General features: G+C 40.6%; 1 protein-coding gene across 1 annotated transcript in view; it reads right to left on the bottom strand.

Moving 5' to 3' along the window:
- BMPR1B (bone morphogenetic protein receptor type 1B) overlaps window positions 1-25,438 on the bottom strand; it is a 464,772-nt gene that overhangs the window by 167,834 nt on the left and 271,500 nt on the right. Inside the window, exon 3 of the mRNA XM_075544005.1 lies at window positions 23,106-23,201. The gene's annotated coding sequence lies outside the window, so the exon portion shown is untranslated. The remainder of the gene's footprint in view (window positions 1-23,105; window positions 23,202-25,438) is intronic.

Genomic DNA, 25,438 nt, shown 5'->3' on the forward strand with positions numbered 1-25,438 from the left:
TTCATGAAAAAATTAAGTTCTAGATTTAAAAATTGAGGGTATGGCAGGTACATTCATGATAAAAAATTAAGTTACAGATTTTTTTTAATTGAGGTTATGCTAAGGCTAAGAGCTCAGGCTAAGGAAATTTCATGTATTTTGAATTCATCAGAATATTCCTTAAACTTTAATTTTTAAAATGATAAAATAGGAGGATGTTAAAATATGTAACGACATTATCCCACACTTAAGGAGCTCTTGTGGCACAGTTGGGCCCACGTTGGGCCGCTAACCAGAAGGTCGGCAGTTTGAACCCACCAGCCCCTCCATGGAAGAAACATGAGGTTTTCTGCTCCTGCAAAGATTCACGGCCTCAGAAACCACAGGGACAGCTCTGGCCCACCCCACATGGGGATATGAGTTGGAATCAAATAGACTCGATGGCAGGGAGGAGTGAGTATCCAGTCCAAGCCATTTAATAGACTAGTTCTAGGAGTGCTATTGAATATTGGATAAATCTGAACAATGTAATTGAGTTGCTTCTGGAAAATGAGACAACAATCTGATTTTTAACAGAACCCCTGTACTGCACTTGTGGATTTAAATGGGAATCTTGTTTGAGAACTGCTGGGTCGTCATATAAAAAGCCAGAATCAGTACAGAGTGCAACAGTAATATTTTCCTAAAGACTTTAATGAGCTGGGTCTGTGCGTCAATAAAAAATTTATAAGGGATACAGGCTAGTTTAAACAAACTAGTGAGTATCTGTCTCATACAGCATGTGATAAAACGATAATGGTGTATCAATGTATAATTATATAAATGACATAAAAAGTCATGCACATTTGAATGAAGTTATTTATTTTATCAGTTTTCTTTGTCCCAATCCTCACTATTTTATTTAACTATCTCTTTTCCTGTGTGATTACATACTGTGAACTTTTAAGTTTAAAGGCATGCCAGACACCACAAGCCAATGCCAATGTGTTCCCACTGAATCTGGGTGAGCTTTCAATCCAAGCTGATAGGAATTCGAGCCAGAGTGCGGATTCAAGTAAACTAAATCCTCAACAACTTTGATCAGTTCTTCACTTATCATAGTGTTGCTTATTGATCCAGTTGTGAGGATTTGTTTTCTTTGGGTTGAGGTGTAATCCATACTGAAGGCTATAGATTTTTATCTTCATAGGTAAGTGCTTCAAGTCCTCTTGGCTTCCAGCAAGTAACAGGATTTTATCTTCAGAATATTAATGAATTGTTTTACTGAATCTTCCTTCAACCCTTATGCTTTTGTTGTTCTTCATATAACCCGGACTCTTCCATTGTTTGCTCAGCATACAGGCTGAATGAGTAAGGTGAAAGGATACAACTTTGATACATACCTTTGTTTCTTTTAAACCATTCAGTATCTGTTTTTTCTCTTAAAAAATAACAAAACAAAACTGCCCCTTGGACTATGTGCAGGTTCCACTATGGGCGCAATTAAGCGACCACACTTTAATCCATCAGTTGTTATGACGTACACAATGACAAATGCCTTTTCAAAGTCAACGAAATACAACAAAACAGTCTCTGCTTTCATGTGACATCAGCACTGATAGCTCGTGTTCCTTGTCCTTGTCTGCATCAGGCTTGAATTCCTACATCCCTAGTGATATACTGATGTGGCCGATCAGCAACTACCTTCAGCAAATATTCACTTGCATGTGATATTGGTGATAATTTTCATTGCTTTACACATCATACTGGATCACCTTTCTTCGGCAATTACCGTATATACTCTTGTGTAAGCCGAGTTTTTCAGTACAAAAAATGTGCTGAAAAACTGGGATTCGGCTTATACACCGGTCAGTGTTACCCCAGCAAGGTGTAACACCTTGCTGGGGACCCCCTGAGGTAACGGGATGAGCGCCCATTATCTCGCGGGTGATTGCCATTTCTCCGCTGTTCATTCAAAGCTCTGCTGACACTGCATGGCTTTGAATGTTTATTTACTCACATCGAACCAATCAGAGCCGTCCTATGACGTGTATCTTTGAACAAGCCTTTTAAAGACCGTGTGCGAAGGATGTGGCATGAATGGAGGTCATCTGGTCAAGCCCAACTAACAAAAGGAGGAAATCTCACGAAGCCTGACATAGAGTTAATAGCAAAGTGGGTTCGAGATGCATGGGAAGATATTCCAGAAGACATGGTGCAACGTGCCTTCCAGAAATGTAGTATTAGTAAAGCTATGGATGGCAGTGAAGACTGCGCTGTGTATGAAAATGACAGCAGTGATGGTGATGACGGCGATCTCAGTGAGGACAGTGTCTATGATGACCTCACACCAGCTGAAGCTCTGCATTGGGATACGGAGGATGATGAGAAATCGAGTTTTGAAGGAGTTTAACCCTTTACATTTTAGCTTGGTTGCTTTTTGAGCTCAGGGAATAGTACTCTTTAGGTATCATTGCTGATACCTTATTGTTTTTGTTGAACCTATTTTCCACTTACTGTGCTGGTTTACTAATGTTAAATGACTTGTCCTTTTATTTATGTTTGTATTTAAAATAAATAAATACATTACCCCACTGATGTCTCAACTTTTAGTAATTTTATTTTCATTTTTTAATTATTGAAACTCGCCAATAGCTTCTGCATTTTCCACCCTAGGCTTACACTTGAGTCAATCAGTTTTACTGGTTTCCCAGGTAATAATTAGGTACCTAGGCTTATACTCGGGTCGGCTTATATTCAAGTGTATACGGTATTTATATTAAAAACGAAACAAACCAACGCTGGTGCTGTTTCAGGGATATTGAAACCCTGCTCTATTGCTGGCTGGATTGCAAACTGGTTTGCTGACTATAACAAGTAGAATGATCCATCCTCAAAATGATAAGTAAAAATACGCTATGATCCAGCAATCCCAATTCCAAGTATATACTCTCCCCAAATCAAACTCACTTCCTTGGAGTTGATGTTGACTTAGTGACCCTATAGGACAAGACTGAACTGCCCTGTGAGTTTCCAAGGTTGCATCTGTTTAAAGGAGTAGAAAGCATTGACCTTCTCAGGAGGAGAGGCTGGGGATCTTGAATAGTGGACCATAGTCTGCGGTTGGGGGTGGGAGTGAATGCAACTCGGTCAACTGGCATAATAGCTCATAAAGATAATGTTTTGCACTCTAGTAGTTGAGTAGCATCTAACGCTTAAACTACTAAAACTATTAAAGCTTGGTTTCTATGCATCTGGAACAAAAGAGAAAGACCAAAGACCACGATGAAGTGGAATTCCTTACTATGGCTCTGCTATCCATGTGTGTACAGACGGTTGGGTGGGACCCTGCAAACCAGGTGTGTGAACCATTAGCAGAGGGGACTTGGTCAGTTTTGCCTGCCACTCCCTGACTAGCAGGATGAGCCGTCTCAGAAGCAGGAGCCAGGAGAAAGCCCAGATCATCAAAGAAGAGCATATTCAAGAGGTCTGGGTCAAGTGGCAGAAGCCAAGAGGAGAGCCCAACAGGAAGCTGGGGCACGGGAATGTGGAGCAGAGCAAAGGAACCAGGTCAAGCCCCTCACAGGTCCAGGAAGGGAAAGCAGGAGGCAGAAGAGAGCAGCAGTTTGAGGAGCAGGAGACTGAGACGCAGAGCGGCAGGCTGGCTTCTGGGCCCACAAGGACAGACGCCCAGGGGCTAGATGGTGAAGAGGCTGACAACTAGACTAGAAAAAGACTTGGCTACAGGCTGAGGAGAGGTAGGGTTTGGACCAGTGACTATACCCTGAGTGTTTTCAGATCCTGATGTGTGGTCACCTTTTGACTTCCCTGAAAACCTTCTGAATTGTGAGCATTGTCTGGGAGCACTGTGTAGCCATTTCAACAGCTTATCTGGCCCCAAAGCAAAGCAGAGTGCTGTGGGAGGAATAGGGGGTGTCCTGATGTATAAGGAAGGACGGAGGGTGGAGACATGTTGAACTTTCGCCTCATGGCACTAGGCTGTGGGCTTGTGAAGAATTAGAGTTCTGCTCACACACTTGTGTAGCCATAGGTCAGCTGTGGCCCCTGTGCTATGTTCAGACACAAGGAGGCTAACTAGTTTACAGGAAAAATAGTCAACCCGGACCACTGCCTAGAGCCCAGTGGTTCTCAACCTGTAGGTCGCGACCCTTTGAGGGGGTGGTGAATGACCCTTTCACAGGAGTCACCTAAGACCACGGAAAAACACAGATTTCTGATGGTCTTAGGAACCAAGACATGTCTCCAGGCAGGTCCACCCACATGCAGATATACCCACATACGAGTACCCAGCGTGAACAGTGTTACCCATGTTACACCATGCTTCAGGACAAAATTTCATTTATTTGTCATTAGAAATAAATATTTCACAATATATAATGGCATATTGTTTTGTAATTAATCACTTTGCTTTAATGATGTTCAATTTATAACAATGAAAATATATCCTGCATATCCTACATTTACATTACAATTCATAACAGTAGCAACATTACAGCCATGAAGTAGCAATGAAAATAATGCTATGGTTGAGGGTCATGAGGAACTATGTTAAAGGGTCATGGCATTAGGAAGGTTGAGAAGCACTGCTCTAACCTGCCAGGATAACAAAAGAACTAGCTGATACCTAACTACCACTGCTGACCATTCTGATTCAGGATACAGGTGACGATCTCAATTAAAGGGGGGGAGGGAGGCAGGGGCAGATTTACAATAAAGCTCTGATTCCTGAAAAAGGCAGACGTATTAAACCAATAGAAACCAGAGATAACCCCAAGACTACTGTTCTTTGAACTTGGAACTCAACCCACTCCCACCTTTCACCCAAACCACCAACTGGTCCGAAGAGTAAATACTATTTTCCCCCTCACCCTCCCCTCTCTGCCCCCCTGAGTTCTGTGTTCCACTAAATAACCTAAATGACACTTACCGACCAGCACTGGCCCTATGTCAACATGAGAAAGTAAGGTGGGAGGCTCATTCAGCCAAATGAAAGACAAGAGCCAGCATGCTGATACAAAGTGAACATAGAACCAATGTCACTTAGTGTTTCTAGAAATTTACTAAAGACAGCCAAGTGTGCTATGCAGACTTTCTCCAAAATTAGTTTTAAAAAAATAAATGGATTTCAGCTTGATTTTACCTGTCCTCAAAACACTCCATTGCAAACGGTAAAAGGCATAGTTTTATATTAATGATGATATATTGTGTAAATATTTGTCTCGCCCCTTTGATAATTACAAATATGAAAAAAAGGATCATGAAATTAGAGCAATATGCTCTAATTGAGAGTCTTTCCTTTCTTGCTTCTGACTACTATCAACCGAGCTCTGTCTTCTGGGTAAGGAAGGAGTTCTGCCCTCTGGCCCTGAAGCCCCCTGCACTACTCTCTGCACTCTCTGATGTTTAGAGATGCATCAGAAGGCAGCAGTGATAAGCCTCCATTTGGGTTTCAGTAATTTCTCTCCGTTACCTTGCCCTTGCTAAATCCCTACCAGGCCTCTCACACTCTCCTTGTCACTGATTTTGGATCACTTGTTGCTCCATTGTCCCTGATTTGGTCAGCACCACCTCCTTACCCCTTCCCCTCCCCCTCTCCTGTGTCCCTCAGGAACCATTGGCCCTGCTGTTTTCTCCTCCAGACTATTTATCCAGTCTATCTTATCTAGATAGATCTGTAGAGATAATACTATGCACCAAAAATCAAGCCATAGCAAGATAGGTGATGAGTGAGAACACAGTGATGACAACAAAAAGGGAAACCAATTACTCATAGAAGAATAAATTAATTAAAAGAAAAAATGTTTACAAGAAAGAAAAACCTGTAAATAGATCAAGGTCTGATTTTTGATCTCTAGGCATATCATTCAGTCAGGTCCAATGGGGTACCATGTTTCGCCCCAGAGTCTGTCCTTTGTACTCCCTCAGGGGCTCCCTGCTCTGCTCCCATGGATGCTCTGCCACACACTTTTAGTGGTTTGCCTCAGAGCATGATAGTGGGACAAGAGGAAAGTAAAAGGAAATAGAGTTAAGAACTAGGTGACAAGGGTATTTACAAAGGTCTAAAATCTGGAATGTACATATGTAAATATATTTATATAAGAGTGTGGGGAAACTGATTTATGTGCACTTATAGGTTTAGTATTAAGGCAGCAAATGGACATTGGGCCTCTACCCAAGCACTTACCCAATGTAAGAACACGTTGTTCTATTAAATTGGCATTCCAGGATGCACACCTTCCAGACATAATTATAGAAGAAAATTGTGTGCATAAGCAAATGTGGTGAAGAAAGCTGATGGTGCCCGGCTATCAAAATATATAGCGTCTGGGATCTTAAAGGCTTGAAGATAAACAAGCAGTCATCTAGCTCAGAAGCATCAAAGCCCATATGGAAGAAGCACACCAGCCTGACCATGAGGTGTAGAAGAGACCAGTTTTCAGATATCAAAGAACTAAAAATTATATCAATGGGTGCCCACCTTCCTGATATGATCAACGAAGACAAACGGGTGCATAAGCAAATGTGGTGAAGAAAGCTGATGGTGCCCGACTATCAAAACATATAGCGTCTGGGGTCTTAAAGGCTTGAAGATAAATAAGTGGCCATCTAGTCCAGAAGCAACAAAGCCCACATGGAAGAAATGCACCAACCTGTGTGACCACGAGCTCTCAAAGGGATCAGGTATCAAGCATCAAGAAACAAAAAAATGTTATCATTGTAAATGTGGGTGAGTGCAGAGTGGAGACTCAAAGCCTATCGGTAGCCAACAGGGCACTCCCTTACTGAAGGCTTGTGGGGAGGAGATGAGCCCGTCAGGGTGCAGGGTAGCAACAATGAAACATATAACTTTCCTCTAGTTCTTAAATACTCCCCCCCACACACACACTATCATGATTACAATTCTACCTTACAAATCTGGCTAGACCAGAGGATGTACATAGGTACAGATAGCAACTGGAAACGCAGGGAATCCAGGACAGATGACTCCTTCAGGACCAGTGGTGAGAGTGGCGATGCCTGGAGGGTAGAAGGAATGTGGGGTAGAAAGGTTGCATGGTTATTTAACCTCCCTCAAAGCGCACTTCCTCCTCCTTTTAAAATAGAGAGAGTAATAGCCAGAAGTATCACAAGGCCTAATGTAAATGTTATTCAAAGTATCCTTAATTTTAAAATAAAGGAGTAAAGATGACTTTAGAGGAAACTGAAAAGATAATGATGTTACTTTCACATTTGGGGATACAACTTGCTTTTACTTCCAGACTGAATGTTTCCATTAAAAGGAGAAAGTGTTTCTTCAAATTAAACTGAGCATTTTCTGATATTATTGGGCAATAAATTCAAGACAAAAGACAACGGCTGGCGTTTCAAAAGGGGAAAAAGGGGCAGCTCCTATTGATAAATCACTGCTCGATCTTCAGGACCAAGGGTGTGAGGGGCGATGCTGGGAGAGTGGAGGGTGAGTGGGTTGGAAAGGGGGAACTGATTACAAGGATCCACATGTGACCTCCTCCCTGGGAGAGGGACAGCAGAGAAGGGGGGTAAGGGAGACTCCGGATAGGGCAAGATATGACAAAATAACAATCTGTAAATTACCAAGGGCACATGAGGGAGGGGGGAGCGGGGAGGGAGGGGAAAAAAAGAGGACCTGATGCAAACGGCTTAAGTGGAGAGCAAATGCTTTGAGAATGATTGGGGCAGGGAATGTGCGGATATGCTTTATACAATTGATGTATGTATATGTATGGATTGTGATAAGAGTTGTATGAGCCCCTAATAAAATGTTTTTTTAAAAAATCATTGCTCGAGATGCAATGGACTAACATATGAACAAGGAAAGAAAGGAAAAAACAATACCAACAAGGAGAAACTAAAGGAGGGAAGGGAATAGAGAAAGGAGGAAGGGAAAGAAGACGGTAGACGAGATTACAGAGCATGCCCGAGCCCCGGCCTGCTGGGTGGCCCTGTAGGCTGCCCACCAGTCACCTGAGTCAGCACGCTTGCTGAAGGACTCACCATGGAAACATGAGCAGCCTTGTCTTGAGAATGGGGATGGAAGGAGAATGCATGCACACAATTGGTCGTGTGTGTGTGTGTGTGTGTGTATTACATAGCTTAGGGTGTGTGTAAACCAGTACTCCATCTGAGGTAGGCTTTATGTCTCAAAGAGCATCCTTTAATATCACTGGCAATATGAAGTTAATAAAAAGAAACATATGTATTACATGGAAAGTATTTTATTAAAATCTAACCAAAATGAAAGATTGAATCTCTTCTTCTGTGAAAATCATATGGTGTCTAGGCCATTATGAAATTGAAATCATGTCAGTGTAAATATCACATTTCCTTTCTACTAGCGAGAAGCTTCAAATTGACCACAAAACCAGATCTTCAAGTTAAGAACACATGGTTTCAGCAACATATCTTAAACTCACTCTGTGCTTTGGAACCTGTACCAAGCCACTGTGGAGTCCAACAGCAGGGAAGGGGGGTGTTTCTCTAAGTAATTGGTTGTCTAGTTCTACCAATAAAAATTACACACAGCAATTTTTAAATAACTGAAAAGACTACATATACGCCAATTCATTCATGTTATTTTTTGTATGTGAATTCATTTAAAAGAAATAAACCAAAGAAAAAAAAATCCAGTCATCCACAAAAACTTAAATTACTATAGAGCACACTGTCCTAGGTCACCATGCTTTCTTCCCCATTATTGTCAACTTAGATTTGCCAACAGGCCTCTGACAATAAACACAGGAATAAATGTCAAGGTTATAGGCTAAACTGCTACTGGGAGTACATATTCATTTGCAGATGAAGCTATGAAGGATATACAGATGAAGTGGAAAAAGCAAGACTGTTGGTGAGTTTAACACAGAAGAACAAAATTGTACCAGAGGAATTAATAAATATCAAATCACATATCAAATTATGTTCCAACGACAGTTATAATTGTCTTTATATTAAAGCTGGAAGGTAAGAGTATGATAGAAAAATAGAGGTATAATATGAATAAACTTTGTTGTCAATCCAATTGTATCCCCCTCCTCCACAAATATATATATAAATTCTAAGCTTGATGCATGACATTATTGTTCCCTTTGGGAATGGGGTTGTGTTCATTATGGTAATGAGATCAAATTAGGGTTGTGTCTTAAGCCAATCTCTTACAAGATATAACATGAGCAGGTTACAAAAGCAGAGGTGGGGTAAAGTAGATGCCCAGCCACACACAGGTCTCCAAGGAATCAAGGAGCAGAAGATGAAGAAACAGCTCGCTTTTCTCCCGAGCAGACAGAAAGAAAAAGCCTTCATCCAGCGCCTGCCACTCTGAACTGGCCTTCCAGGCGTTTTCACGGGAGAAAATCGATGTACAGCCACCCAAATGAGGATATTCCTAATAGAGGCGCACTAGCAAAGTAAAAGATAGGCTAGCATTTTCAAGCTTGACAATCAGGACAGACACTGATGCCTACATTTCCAGGCCCTAATACAAGCCCAACCTGCATAGTGAAATAAAAGGCATCATTGTTTTCACACACCCCAGGGCAGGAATATGAAATGAAACCCCCGAGGAATTGTAGTTTGATTTTTACCAATGAACCAATAATGGGCATAGTGACCCAAAATGAATGAATGAATGAAAGAAATCATATATTACCTATCTGTAGCAAAATTATTTACCTCAAGTTATACAGTATAAAAATATATATTTCAGTGACTAAAATCATAACCGAACACTAAGATCACAAATAACTTGTCTTTTTAATCGTCCATACGTCTTCCTTCACACATTTAGAAAAAGAGTACTATCCGTGTTAGTTACATAATCCTGTCAATTTGAGACTTAAGAGTGAAGGGGTGGAGTGTAGCCTGTCAAACAGGTCGCAGCTTGATGACCTCATTTAGAGGCGATAAGGAGATAAATGGCTCACCAGAGGTCAGACACTCACTCACTCCCTGCGAGACATTCCTGTGTACAGGCACATGGAGCCATACTAGAGCCCTGGAGCTGAAGACGTCACATCGCTGAGATGTTTCCTCTGCCACTGGATCCACAGACTTTCCACCCACTGGCTTGTGACCTTCCTGTATTCAGCATCATTGCATGTGTTGTGTGAATCTGAAGAGGAATTTACAAATTGGTATGGGATATATGGGCTAATATCGGACTTATTGATTTGATCTAGACTGGGCTGGGATGTTTTCTCAATATCCAATTGCTTTTGTATATAAAGCTCTTTCTTATACATATTTATGAATTTGTTTCTCTAGTCTACCTAAACTAACACACTGTATTTATGAGCTATGTCCATTCGTAGCCTACTAGTCGAACCTCTTTTCCATCAAGCCAAATGCACGATTAATACATACTTTCAGCTCTAATGACACTCAAATATATGGAGAACTTTCTTTCCAGCTTCAAATATCAGAACTTGATGCTACCGCAACAGGCACGAGTCTCATGAGCAAGTCATTTCAAAGAGATCGCAAGCAAGGCTACCAGTGATGCAGACTCACTTTCAGAAACAGAGATTCACTCCACCCAGGAGCAATGCATTTCTTCCCTGAATGAAACTTGGAATCACAGAAATGGAGGCCCAGAGGCAACCGTCACTCCCTGCTGCAGTAATGGCCACACCCTTGCCAGTTCTCTTGCTAGGATCATTCAGCAGATAAGTGCTGGGTGTTTAGGAGCAAGAACCGAATGGCAATTTGGACTGGAATGGAAGCCAATGATAAAAACCAAAGGGGGTCCTAAAATCTGAAGAAATGTACAAATATTTTTCAGTTTCCAAATATAGAATTATTTAAATGTAGAATTCCTTCGGTCTATTTTGAGATTCTGGCATTATCAGTGCTCTAGCCTCCAGGAGTTAAAGAGAGGTTCTGATGAGGTCTTCTCTATGGATAATCGAGCCAACCTCTCGCCTACAGTGATTTTTAAGGAGCATGTTAAATTAAAACCAGCAACAATGCTCTAATGTGCTCCCATATCTAAACTTCTTTTAGCAAAAAACATAAACTTTTATTCCACAGAGATAAAATGTTAAATACACTATCAATTATAAAGAAGCCCTGGTGGCTGAGTGAGTTAAGTGTTGGGCTGCTAACAAAAGATCAATGGTTCAAACCCACTAAGTGTCTTCCGGGAAAAAGATGAGGCAGTCTGCTTCCACATACCGTTATTGTATCAAAAATCCTAGGAAACAGCCCTGTCCTACAGGGTCACTCACTATGAGCAGAAATAGAATCGATGCCAGTGGGTTTTGTTTGTTTTATAGATGGAGAAGTGTATGATATTAAATTTTCCCAACAGGAAAACAAGATAAAAATGACATCACAAAAAGAGTGGGGAAGAAAAATTCAATAAGGAGTGATAAAGTACTTCACTGATAAATTCCTTAACATTAATACATAACATTAATACATCAAATTATAAAACCTAAAAAACTAGCTTTCCTATTGCTGCACAGAAGAGGATCCTGGATTTCACAGCAGAGAAAGAAAATACAGGTTAGTTTTAATAATGAAAAAAGCATTTATAAACAAAAACTCTATTAACTAATAATTCACTGCATTTATGCTCACAAGTAATTAATAACAGTTAAACATCACTTTCATCTATGATATCAGCGCATGGATTGAGAAAGCATACACCTTTTTTTCCAGGAAAGTATATAAAACAATAAGTAATACCATAAATTAGAAAAAGTATCAGTGCAATGAAAAATGCTGACCAAGGATTAACCAGACCTTTTTCTTTAATTAGGTGGAGAAGAGCGCTCGTTTTGAAACGTAGGAGGAGAAATGAGAAGATGACGACACACAGGCTAAGACCGAGAAGGTCAGTCGGCTACTTGCTTAAAAACCCTGCGTCCTTAAATGCGCGGGGTACCCTCACATTCATAGGAATGGAATAAACCCGGAGGCCCAATGTCTTTGGAGACAAGAACACAGAAAAAGGACTCTATTCCAACAAGGTTTGGATCACTCCTCTCTGCCCCCTTCATTATTTATATTTTGAGAGGCTGAGAAATGAGAGGCATGCCTGCCAATGGCTAAGAATAGGAGCTGCTACGAACAGAAGGGACTGTATGTAGTCTTAATGTTTTTCATCCTGACCAGTTAACTTCCTCAATAAACTCCTGTAACGGTGAGTCTTGTCTTGGAGTTCTAGGTCGCCCTTGCAGTGGAGGGAATGATAAAGCCTAGCAGAGAAGAGTGGGGGACAAGGGGCACCTGATATCAAAATTGAGCCAAGAAGGGTGGCAGTTGAAGGCGTGTTTGATTTCTGCTTCACGGGAAGCCTCCTTGCTGGAACCTCCTGCCCCCTGGCCTCGTTAGACGAGGTTGGATGTGGCCCTAGCCGTGTCCTCAGTCTGCCGTTAGGTAACTATGGAAGGAAGTTGGAATAAAAGATCCTTTTCCGATGTAACATTACCGATAGGTACACTTCCCATATCATGTCCGTCAAATATTTCTCTTGGTGTTCTGCAAACTTGTATGCTTAAACAAACACAAAAGAAACATTTCGAGATGCATCAAAGCTTTTTAACATATTAATACTTGTACAGTAATAATAATGCATTGAAGTGTGATATAAATTGGCATTCGCTTGTTATTATGAGCCATTGCATGTACCTCAAGTGTTTAATGTAACAGACTTTAACAACGTTGTTCATATCCATGAGTTTGACGTAACTCAGAAGACCATAATCTGAGGATTTCCTATATTTTAAATACAGCTAAGGTGGGTAGGAGGAGTAAACACTCCATCTCAGTTAGGGAAAGTAATAAATAGCATTAACATCCATGAATTATACAGTACGACAAATGATAATAATATAACATAAAACACACAAATAATGACCATTTAGATGTTAATGCAAGGTGCAAAATAAAAGTAAGAGTAATTATAATCAGGATAGAAAAAGCCTTTTATCATTAGGTTTATATTTATAATTTTTTTCATTCAAATTTTAAGTAGTATTTCAATATGCAAAAGAAAAGTAGAATCCTGCCCACTGGAGTATTAAGCAGCATCATGAAAGTGATTTTAAGTTGTCGAGGATTTTATCTGGCTTGCATCCACCATCAATGCTCATGGAAGCAGAAGTCATTATATTGGGTAAATCTGCTGTCCGAGACCTTTTCAAATGTTGAAGAGCAAGAACAGCACGTTGAGGACTAAGGTGCACCTGAGCCGGGTCCGAGTATTTTCAGTTGTCTCAAAAGCATGTCAAAGTTGGACAATGAATGAGGAAGACAGCGGAACAATTGGTTTATTGGAATAATACCATGTACAATGCGCAACTGAACATAGCCTGACCGAATAAACAAAGCTGTCTTAAATAAGTGTAGCCAGAGTGCTCCTTAGAAGTTAAGATGATGGGAACCCATCGGCTATCAGAAACAGGGAAGGACACAAATACAGATAAGTCACAAATAGACACGTGAGATATATTGAAGATAAAATGCCTGTGTACGTTGAAAGAATTCCCGAGAGTAATAAGAGAGCCTACAGACTGCGAAAAAAATCTTTAGCAATGACACATCAGACAAAGGCCTTCTTACTAAAATGTGCTAGCTTCCAAAAAGAGAAAAACGAATTGCCCACTGAGGAGGTGGGCAAAGGACCTGAACAGAAGTGTCATAAGGGCAGCAATCTGAATGGCCAATAAACATGAGAAAATGTTCCTGATCATTAGCTGTACGTGAAATGCAACTTAAAGCAACAATGAGGTAACACCTACCACCCTCAAAGATAGCCCAATTCAAAAAATCAGAAAGCGACAAGTGCTGTGATGAGATAAGAACCCTCATCCACTGCTGGCGGACCTGTAGGTATGTACAGCCACTATGGAAATCAATTTGGCGATATCTAAAACAGATGGAAATTGAGCTACCATATGACCCAGCAGTCCCCCTACTGGGCATGTACCCAGAAGAGGCAAGAAACGAATCACAGCCAGACATCTGTGCTCCAATGTTCATCGTGGCACAGTTTGCAATTGCAAGGAGTTGGAAACAACCCAAACTTCCATCAACTGATGAGTGGATTACAAAACTGTGGCACATACATACAATGAATCCCTAAAAAAGCAGTGATGAACGCATAAAGCACATTGTCACATGGGAAGAACTGGAGAAAATTATGCTAAGCGAAGTAAGCCAACCACAAAACAACAAGTATAACAAGAATCTGCTGGGGTAGACTTAAAAATGCAAAAGGGGCTTAGGGGTGATCTGCCCCAATCCCAACGATGTGGACAGCCACTCCCTCCCCACAGAAGAATTCACTGCAGCACTGAAGCTACAGCTCAGGAAGAGGGACATGTCTAATCAGAACACACAGGAGCAAATGAAGGGAAAGAGAGAGAGAGAGAGGAACACATCTTGGCCCACCAAGCTCTGAGGACGATATTCTTGCTCAGAGCAGCCAAAGCACAAAGAGGACCATAGGGCCGGCCCACCAGGAGACACAACATCCCTCACTTACCCATAAAGGATGAGTTACTCTGGGTAAAATATGGAAGCAAATCCATAGAAACTCATATATGTATAACAGAGGAGAGTTTTATATAAAGGGTAACTGAACATTAAGGACGCATCCAAACCAGTGCTGTCCAAGCCCATAAGTTCGACATTAGCCCTTATGTCTGACACCGATCTAGAAAATCCTCCTCAGTCTCACAAAACACAAGCAATGATACCAACTGCAAAGAGGAAAGCCGAATCAGTGAGCATGTAAGCATCTCGGCTCTGGCAGGGGTCTGCCCCAACACCCAGGGTTGCATCAAGATAGGTCCATGTGACTTCTCAGGGATGCCTTGCAGGAAGGGAGCTTTGCCAGCTGAAGCAGGGAACTGACTAAGAGAGCTGCACTCTGATGCGACCATCAAAAAGCAAGAAACCCAAGAACTAGAAAGGTAAGGCACACCAAGCCATTTATCTCTCCGCCCTTCACTTAATCCCACATATGTTTATTGGCCAGGTTGGCACAATAAACCTAAACTATTTCAGGGGGCAACACTGAAGACACAGTGCAGAAATGGTGCCTGATCTGACTTGAGGCGAAACACTAATGCAAGAGAATAGCAGGGGGAAAGAGCAACAAAGCCCCCAGGGAATACCAAAAATAGACTTTGGGCCAGGGCATGGCACCCCATCAGACCTGCCTGGAAAACACTCCAAAAGGTCAACAAACAGACCTTGAACTTTTTACAGGCTTTTTTTTATTTTTTGTCATTGGTTCTTTTTGTTGTTGTTCTTTGTTTTCTTTTGTTGCTTTGTTTTGCTCTGTCTTGTTTTTTACACATATTATCTCTGCAGGTTTATCTAGATAAGACAGGCAGGATAAACAATCTGGGGTAGAAAACAATGGGACTGATGGTTCCGGGAGCACATGGGAGAGGGGGAGGGGGGGGGGGAAGGGATGGGTGTTAACAAACCCAGGGACAAAGAAAGAACAAGTGATCCAAAATCAATGGCGACAAAGGGGGAAAAGGCCTGTAGCGCTTAATCAAGGGCAATATAACCAAGAAGAATTACTAAAACCCAAATGAAGGCTGAACATGATAGTGGGACAAGAGGAAAGAAAAAGGAAATAGAGGAAAGAATTGGGAAGTAAAGGGTATTTATAAGGGCTAAATACGGGCACGTACATATGTATATGTAAATATATTTATATATGACAATGTGGAAATACAACTATGTGCATATAATTATAGGTTTAGTATTAAGGTAGTAGATGGACATTGGGCCTCCACTCAAGTACTCCCTCAATGTAAGAACACTTTGTTCTATTAAATTGGCATTCCATTATGCTCACCTTCCTGACACAATCACTAAAGACAAAGTAGGTACATAAGCAAATGTAGTGAAGAAAGCTGATGGTGCCCAGCTATCCAAGATATAGCATCTGGGGTCTGAAAGGTTTGAAGATAAACAAGCAGCCACCTAGCTGAGAAGCAACAAATCCCACATGGAAGAAGCACACCAGCCTGTGTGATCACGAGGTGTCGATGGGATCAGGTATCAGACATCAAAGAACAAAAATTATATCATTGTGAATAAGGGGAGTGTGGAGTGGGGACCCAAAGCCCATCTGTAGGCAACTTACAGAAGGGTCACGGGGAGGAGATGAGCCAGTCAAGGTGCAATATAGCACTGTTGAAACATACAACTTTCTTCTAGTTCTTTAATGTTTCTTCCCTCCCATTATCATGATCCCAATTCTATTTACAAATCCGGTTAGACAAGAGGGTGTACACTGGTATAGATAAGAGCTGGAAAAACAGGGATTCTAGGACAGATAAACCCCTCCGGACCAATAATGAGCGCAGCGATACCAGGAGGGGAAAGGGAGGTGGGGGAGAAAGGGTGAACCGATCAGAGTGATCTATATATAACCCCCTCCCTGGGGGATGGGCAACAGAAAAGTGGGTTAAGGGAGACATCAGACAGTGTAAGACATGACAAAATAATAATAATTTATAAATTATCAAAGGTTTGTGAGGGAGGAAGGGGAAATGTGAGGAGCTGATACCAAGGGCACAAGTTGAAAGCAAATGTTTTAAGAATGAAGAAGGCAACAAATGTGCTTGACACAATGGATGGATGTATGGATTGTGATAAGAGTTGTACGAGCACCCAATAAAACGATTAAAAATAAAGTTAAGCTGGTGAGACTTCATCTCATGTCTTTGGACATATTATTGTGAGAAAACAACAAACCCTAGCAAAGGACATCATGTGTGGTGAAGTAGAGGGTCAGTGGGAAAAAAGGAAGCCTCTCCGGCGATAGGTACCACAATGGGCTCACACATCAATAGGAACAGTGGTGAGGGCGGCACAGAACTGGGCGGAGTATTGTTCTCTAGTACACAGGGTCACTGTGAGGTGGGACCAACGTGACCACACCTACGCGTTTTACAGGATGATTTTGACAAGTTACTTCAGCTCTGAGCAGTGCACACTCCCGTCTATGAAAGAACACTGAAGTGGCGGAGCTTTCAGGTTCTACTTCCATAACTCATTTATTCTTCTCGGATTACATGAAGCCTATGCCATCCACTCCTTCAGGAAAACTGTGATAACAAGCTAAGCTGCTAACACATAAACAAATCAAGAAAGTAAAAATAAAAGGTTATACTTCTGATAAAAACTTTTACACCCCACTTGAATCCCAAAGTTCTTTAACCTCTTTTTGTTGCTGATATGTCATTTTTAATTTCTATAATCCTTCAATATTAAGGCAAGCAGGGCTATCTTTCATCACTGATGGGAAGTAGATGCATTTCTGACCTATAACCAAAAGACATCATCGTTTTGCATATTGCCTCCCTACTCACAGTTTTAGATATTGGCTCATTATAATATTTTATACACAATATATGTTCACAATATTTTGGTACAGGCACTTTCCCTACATTTAAGCAAGCAAAATCTATCTGAAAATAAATTCTGGCCCACCCCAAGCAAATTAAAGCATTACCAAATTTTCCTATGAAAAACCAATCTTGTTTTCATTCCTAAGAAAGTTATAATTTAAGGTTAAATAAATGACAACAAAAAAGTCATATTCGATGTCTGGGAGAGGTTCATAAAGCATAAAAGGTACAAACTGCTAATATAAAAAAAGAGAAAATAACCCACATGTTAGAATTGTAAATTACTCCACACTGCGCATTATTTTTTGTATAGCATACTAAACACTGAAGTACAAAGTACTTTCATGTATAATAGCAAATAAAACACAAGTAAGGACAAAATAAATCTTAATTATGAGTACCAGAGCTGAAAGAAACAGCTGCTATTTCTTAACTTTTTTTTTTAAACATTGACTTCCTTTTCTTTCAACATTTCTATTTTGAGAAGCAAATTCTTCCATCTAAAATAGAATATTACCCTTCAGGTTGGAGAAATGTGAAGTCATGATTTTCTGAAGTTCCTAACTATCTCTGTAATGATAAATGAAAGTCAGGACACATCTTTATCAATAATGTTTAAGAACAATTCCACTCTAATTCTGCAGAAGACAAACCTATGCTTCCCTGTAAAACCTCACTGGGCCTCAAGGTATAGCACTGTGGTCAGGTTTCTAAGTACACAAATAGTTGAAACATTCTAATGTTCAGTGATGGAGAGGGAGGAGAGGACATCCTGGCCACCAAGTCCCGGAGGCAGACAATGCACAGGGAGGGCCGTACCATGAGACACGGCATCCCTCACTGAACAATGATGCTGCAGGGGAGAGCAGTGGAGACACAGTGCGGGAAGAGTGCATTGTCTGCCCCATCACACTGGGGTGAGGCACTGAGGGCGCGCAGCAGGGTAGCAGGGGGAGCAGAATGATGAAACCCCCAGGGAATACCAAAATTAGACTTGGGAAAGAGAGTGTGGCACCCCATCAAACTGGACTAGAAAACACTCATAAAGGCCAACAAGCAAGCCTATTTATAGGCTTTTCCATTTTTGTCAGTGGCTTTCTTTTTGCTATTGTTATTTTATTCTTGTTTTCTGTTGTTAACATTATTGTTTTATTGATTTTGACTTCCTTTGTTATTTTATTTGGTTTTGCCTGGTTTTTGCACTTATTAATGTATCTGAATGTCTATCCAGATAAGATAGGTGGGATAAACAATCCAGATATGAAAAGAACTGGACTGATGGTTCGGGGGCAGGGGGGAGGAATGGAGAAGAAGAGATGGGAGAAAGGATGTGGGGGGGAACCATGCCAGGGACAAGGGAACAACAAGTGAACTAAAATCAATGGAAGGAAAGTCATAGGATGCCTAGAGGGGCTCAATCAAGAGCAATGTAGTAGCGAGGAATTACTAAACCTGAATAAAGGCAGAACATGATGGTGCGACAAGTGGGAAGTAAAAAGGAAATAAAGGAAATAACCAGGAGACAAAGGACACTTATAGAGACCTAAATACGGACATGTACATATGTAAATATATTTATATATAAGGAGGGGAATAGAACTATGTACTCGTGTCTCTATGTTAAGAATTAACGTTGCAGATGTACATTGGGCCTGAACTCAAGTACTCCCTTAACACAAGAACACTTTATTCTAATAATCTCGCTTTCGGTGATGCTCACCTTCCCACATGATCACTGAAGACAAATGTGTGCATAAGCAAATGTGGTGAAGAAAGTTTATGGTGCCCGGCTATCAAAAGATGTAGCATCTGTGGTCTTAAAGGCTTGAAGATAAACAAGCGGCCATCTAGCTCAGAAGCAACAAAGCCCACATAGAAGAAGCACACCACCCTGTGTGATCAGGAGGTGTCAATGGGATCAGATATCAGGCATCTAAGACTCAGAATAAAATCATACCCAAGGTAAATGGGGGGGAGGGGCATGGAGTGGAGACCCAATGTCCATCTGTAGACAATTCGACATTCCCTCATAGAGGGGTCACACGGAAGAGATGAGCCAGTCAGTGTGCAGTATAGCACCAATGAAACACATAACTTTCCTCTAATTCTTTGGTGCCTCCTTCCCCCTACCATCGTGACCTCAATTCTACCTCACAAATAGGCTTAGACCAGAGTCTGCACACTGCTACAGATAAGAGCCTTCAACACAGGGAATCCAGGATAGATAACCCCTCCAGGGCCAACAAGGAGAGTAGAGATCCCAGGAGGATTAGGGGAGGGGGGAGAAAAGGGGAACTGATCACAAGGATCAACTTAGAACCCCCTCCTAAGAGGAAGAATTATGGAAAAGTGGGTGAGGGGTAACAGAGGATGATTTAAGATATGGAAAAAATAACCTATAACTTATCAAGGTTTCATGAGGGAGGGAGAAAGAAATGCGAAGCTGATATCAGGGGCTTACGCGGGAAGAGAATGCTTTGAAAATGATGATGGCGGCATATGTACAAATGTACTTGACATATTGGAGAAATGAAAGAATTGTGATAAGAGATGTAAGAGCCTCCACTAAAGGTATTAAAAAAAAAAAAGATCAGAGATTCCAATCAACTCACAGGGTCCTCAAAAAAACTCCATCACTGACAACTGGTCCACAGTTCTAAGACCACAGACAAAGGGTCCTCATGAGTCAAAATCAATTAGATGGTAACTGGTACCGGGTATATATTGTTTTCAGTTTGCCAGGATGTCAATTAATTTAACATGTGGCATAGTGGATTACACAGTGGGCTGCTAAATGCAAGGTCAGCAGTTTGAAATCACCAGCTGATCCACAGGCACAGATGAAGCTTTCTACTTCTGTAAACAGTAACAATCTCAGAAACCCACAGGGGCAGTTCGTCTGTCAATTTAATGGCAGTGAGATAAAGTTGCCTTTCATCTACGTGGGAGAAGCAACTAGCTCATTCTGAAAAGTTTAATCAAAATAGTGAACCAATATCTGTCAGCTAAATATCTTTCATTATTCAAATAAATTTTTATGCATTGAACAAAGATCTACTTTTTCTGGATAAATGCACATATACACACAGACAACTCACTCTGGTTAATGTCAAAAAATAACAGAATTTAAAAAATTTTTAAAGCATTGCTGCTGGTCCTAGAAAGTATCTCCTATCTACTTGGCCAATTTTCCTTATATCCAAGTAGTCTAGGCTTAAAAATATATTAAACAAAAGAGGCATATAAAGCAGAACATGAATTTAAATTAAGTAGTATAAATTTTAGCTTAGTTCAAATTTTTGTGCCCCTGTTATAGTCTAGTCTTGGGGAACTAAAAGAAAATACTTTTTAACAACCTGGCCACTACCAGCTTACCATCTGTGGAAAAGAAGAAGAAGAAAGAAGCAACAGAAAACGCTACATTATTGAGCTTCGCAAGTGCTATGCCATTGGTTCCCAAACGTACTTAGCCTACTGATTCCTTAAAAAAAAAATTACTCAGTGCCCCTGTGGCGATGGAAAGCTTTTGTCCTATATCCCATAATCTAGGACAAAGTGTAGGTATTGTCCACTGTGAGAAACACTGATTTAGATAAGACTGAGGCAATAAGAGCCCTGTGACAAAATTAACATGAACACGCATGTGAAACACACTTAGTTTTGCTTCCGTAGATATGGAACACATAATCTAAAATATCCCATCTTCATTTTTTAAGCCTGCATATAGTATGTTACTTAAAGATATGGTTGCTAGCATCAGGTTTGAAAACAGTATCAGAAGTAATACTGGGAAGTTTTTTTTAATCAGGCTTCAAGCAAAATACATTTTCCTTTACGGCTTTATCAACTGATATCATAATTATCTTATTTCTAGCATGACTGGTGGGCAAATTCCTTTAGTTTCTTTTCATCATACTCTTTTTATGTGTCCCTGGTGTATTGCCCCGAATTTCCACCTGGTATTTCTGAAACAAAATGTGCAGGGGAAGAAGCAAAGAGCCAGTGAAAAGAGGGCTGGAAAGCAATACCATGTAAGCTTTTATGTAATTTATAAACTTAAAACTATAAGCTATAACATAACGAACTATCACAACAGTCTTAATGATGAGAATAAGAAGAAATCCAAGAAAAACTCATTGATTCAATTACCCAGTCTGATTCTTTAATTGGGTAATGCTCATCCCAGATCCACAGTTGTTGCATTTTTTAAAAAAAAATCTTCACTGTTGTCGACCATCTATATCAAACTCCTCCTCTTAAATTAGTAAGGGAAACTTAAGAAAGTAAAATCAGAAGGTTTGGTTTGGAGGATCAAAACAAGAATCACATGAATTTTAAAATATTTCATGTTTATATTTCAATTAGATTAACCTTAAAATAGTAATAGAGTTCTTCCGACATATTGTATATATTTTTTAAATGACCTAAGCAATATTCAACAAAAATGATACTATGTAACTGCTGATTTCATTTAAAAATATTCCCTTTCCAGGAAGACCTATTCCACCTGCTGTTTTGAATGTGGCTTATCCCGTTGTTGAATGAGTTGTTCCTTGCATGTTACAAAATCTGCCCAACTAGGAACTTTCCCCTTTTATCTCTATTGTTCAAGTTGTACAACTTAAGTTGAAGTTTCACAGAAACTTTATGATTACTTTTTTTTAACACATTGCTATGTAGTGCAGAAAACCTTCAGGAACATTAATCACCAACAAAAACCTCACCTATAAATTTAAATATGATGGTAACGCCTACAGTTTTACAATGGAAAATGTAAGAGCTTTCACAAGGTCAGCAGGTAAGTTTTACCTAGTAAATAAGTACCCTATGTCAATGAAGCAACATATTCAGTTATTTTCCAAAGTACGTGGATGAAACTCAAGCATTTTCATGGAGGTCCTAAATCAGAAAATACATATAAAACAATCTCTTTGTGCCCCTCTGCCGAACCATCACTCTTCATGATACTGCGGACACGCCAGACAACACGAGTCAATGAATACACTGGCACTCAAAGACACTTACACGTGTGATGAAAAGGAAGCAATCTGTCTAATGTGTACCTAGAGTTTGAAAGTCTATGTATTTAGCTGGAAGTCACAATTTGTGAGGAAGCTATCTAGCAACTCACTTGGACAAGCAGAGACGTCCTTGGATTAAGAGACTGCTCTTAGCTTCTCCCCCTCCTGGTACTCGCTAGACCCAGGGATAGTGATTGTTCCACTTTAGCACCCTGTCAAATGGACATTGTTTTTCTTTAAGAAGCCCCATGTTAACAACGTGGAAAGTCTCCCCCTTTTGCTACTGTCTACTTTCTCCTCGCATGTTCATCTGCAATCCCACCCCTTATATTTCATTCCCAAACAACTCATTCTGATACGCTTACGGATCCGACTGTTTTAATTCCAATGTAAACGTAAATAGTAATTTAACAACTGGAATACTCCGAGTTTAAAAGAAGGAGCGGGCAGAGGATGCACACGAAATCACTCTTCCACCCACATGACTGAAGTGTATGGTGAATGGCCCCAGCTCCCCAGCAGCCGAACAAGAGCGACACTCCCTCCCAACCAGAACATTCCCCAGCAGCAGGCAGCCCCCCCCCCCCCCCAGCTCTACCGTGCACGCGGCTCCTTGCGGACTGATGCACAGCAGCCGGTGTCGGCGGCGGCCAGGGAGCTGGGGTTGTGAGGTTGGAGGACAAAGGAGGCGCATGGGCTCAGGACTTACCTTCCTCACTTAGCGCAGCCTGACTCCTTTAACTTTTGGTTTCCTCTCTTGTCATAGCTCAGAGCCAAATGGTTATGATTCAGCAGAAGTTTGAACCTGGCGGTGAAAAAATAGGGTTGTTGGTCTTGGTTTTTGTTTTTTTTTTTGGAAAAAACACCCACCACTCTTTTTTCTTAGGGGGGGCGGCATTCAAGCTCCCTCCACTGCGCTCCTTCTTCCCCTGCCCTTTACGTGCGTGTTTCGCTCTGCGCGGCAGCCACGTACTGGTCTATAAATATTGACCTGACACTTGCTCAGGGCTTCCCGTGCTCAGGGCACAGGTCTGTGTTACTGAACACCGTGGTAATAACCGGCGAAGTTCTCAGCTGCTCAGACAAAGCTGTGGATTGGCTTACTACCCAGCACCCCTGTGCCTGCCTGGAAATACCATTTTGCTGCCAGCCTTACAGATGCGATGGGCCTTTCCTGAGGCCCGACTCAGGCACAGAAGGGCAATTATGAGGTTGTCGGAAGAAATACAGCTTTTCCAAGCAGGTGGAGGGAGAAAAGCAGGGGGGTCTGGGTGGGGGTGGGGGCGGTGTAGAGTGGCTGACAAGAAAGGAAAGACTGCCTTTGTCTTGGACAGACAATATAGTCTCAAACCCTTAAAAAATTCTCAAATATATGTCATTCAGTGATACTTCATACAATTTAATTACTTCATTTGACCAAAAGAAATACAGATTAGCATGCCTGCAACTTTCAACATTAATGACCTTCATTGGAAAAAAAAAGCTTTAATGACTAATTGGCTACTAAGAAATGTTTCACCCTAAGTAAATTCATTTCTAAGATGAGAGAAATGCCTTGGAAAGTATGGCCTTAATCAGATTGAATTATACATTTGGTGAAAGAACTTCAACTATAATCTGTAAGGGAAAAGAACTATTATTCCACATTCTCCTAGATTTTCAGATCCAACCTCTTTCATCAATCATGATGCTTTGAATTATTTTGCTTTAATTATGTAGTATTATTTTTGCATTAAGAATAAAATCTGTGACACAGCACTTTAGACACTTTGCAAATGAAACAAAACCAACGGTGTCTATTTATACCTAAGGTTCACAATATAAAAGACTATAAATCAATCCCACATATTTTTATTCCTTTTGCCAAGGATAATCATTTTTTGCTCATTAATTTCTACTCTTCGCTAAATCAAAGATGGAAGACATGTTAAAAGTAATCTAATCACTGATCCATTTTACAGATGGGAAAAATCAATGCCAAGGTTGATTTACTTGCCCATGGCCACACAGCAAGTTAGCAGCAAAGTCAAAATCAGGAATACTTGTCTCATCGCTTAAAGAACTGTGCACTCCTTCTATCCATTGGTAATTTCAAAATCCTATATTCAAGTGAAACCCTTACCAGTAATTGCAAATTGTACAGCCAAAAAATAACAAGCAGATACTAGAAATAGCCTTTTACGGTTCATTTACAGTTCGGACTTTTAAAATGTTAAGCATAAAACTCAACCTTCTATCCATCGAAAATCACTTTTCCTTGCTTCCTTCGACAATTATTGAGCCAATAAATTAATTTATTTCCAGGAGAGGCAGATAACTGGGCATTGAAGAGGCATGGCTAAAACTTAGCCAAATCTCAGAGACCTCACACTCTAATTGAGGGAAAAGAAGGAGATAATTACAAAGTAATCTGATAAGTATCATGAAAGGTCTGAAAGAGGGCATGAGGAAGCCAGCAATGTGAGCCTCCAAGCTAATAATACATGAAGGGGGTAACAAGAATTCTTCGATCTGAATCGTAAGGAAAGTGTAGAAGGCAAAGAAGGGGGGAGGGGAAGCACACCAAAAAAAGGCAAAAGACAGAAAGAGCAGTACATATACTAGTACACGGAACTTCAGGTAGTTTTGTCTTGCTGGAACTAGATATGACGTAGCAAACACAATTACCTATACAGTGAAACTACATAAAACTAGAAGGGGTCAGGTGATAAAAGGGTTTGGTATCCTAAGCAAATGACAGAGACGCAGCTGCTGAAAGACTATGTAGTCATGCAGGCTCTAGAGCAAGGTGACATCTATAAATTTTCACCATTAGTAAAATGTGTGCTTCTATAGAATTTACTTCTCAGCATTCTGTAAATATGTTGGGGATTCAAGAAGTTCATGGAAAATATGCAATTCAGATACAGTGGCACTTCCCCACAAAATTTTTTGAAGCAACTTCCCATGGATATTTTAAAATACAACGATTGCATCAACTATTTTGAAGGTACTTAACAGAATCTAAATCCCCCCAAATTAACCGCAACCATAATCCATTCA

Source organism: Tenrec ecaudatus, chromosome 3 (genome assembly GCF_050624435.1).
Source record: "Tenrec ecaudatus isolate mTenEca1 chromosome 3, mTenEca1.hap1, whole genome shotgun sequence".
NCBI classification, from domain to species: domain Eukaryota; kingdom Metazoa; phylum Chordata; class Mammalia; order Afrosoricida; family Tenrecidae; genus Tenrec; species Tenrec ecaudatus.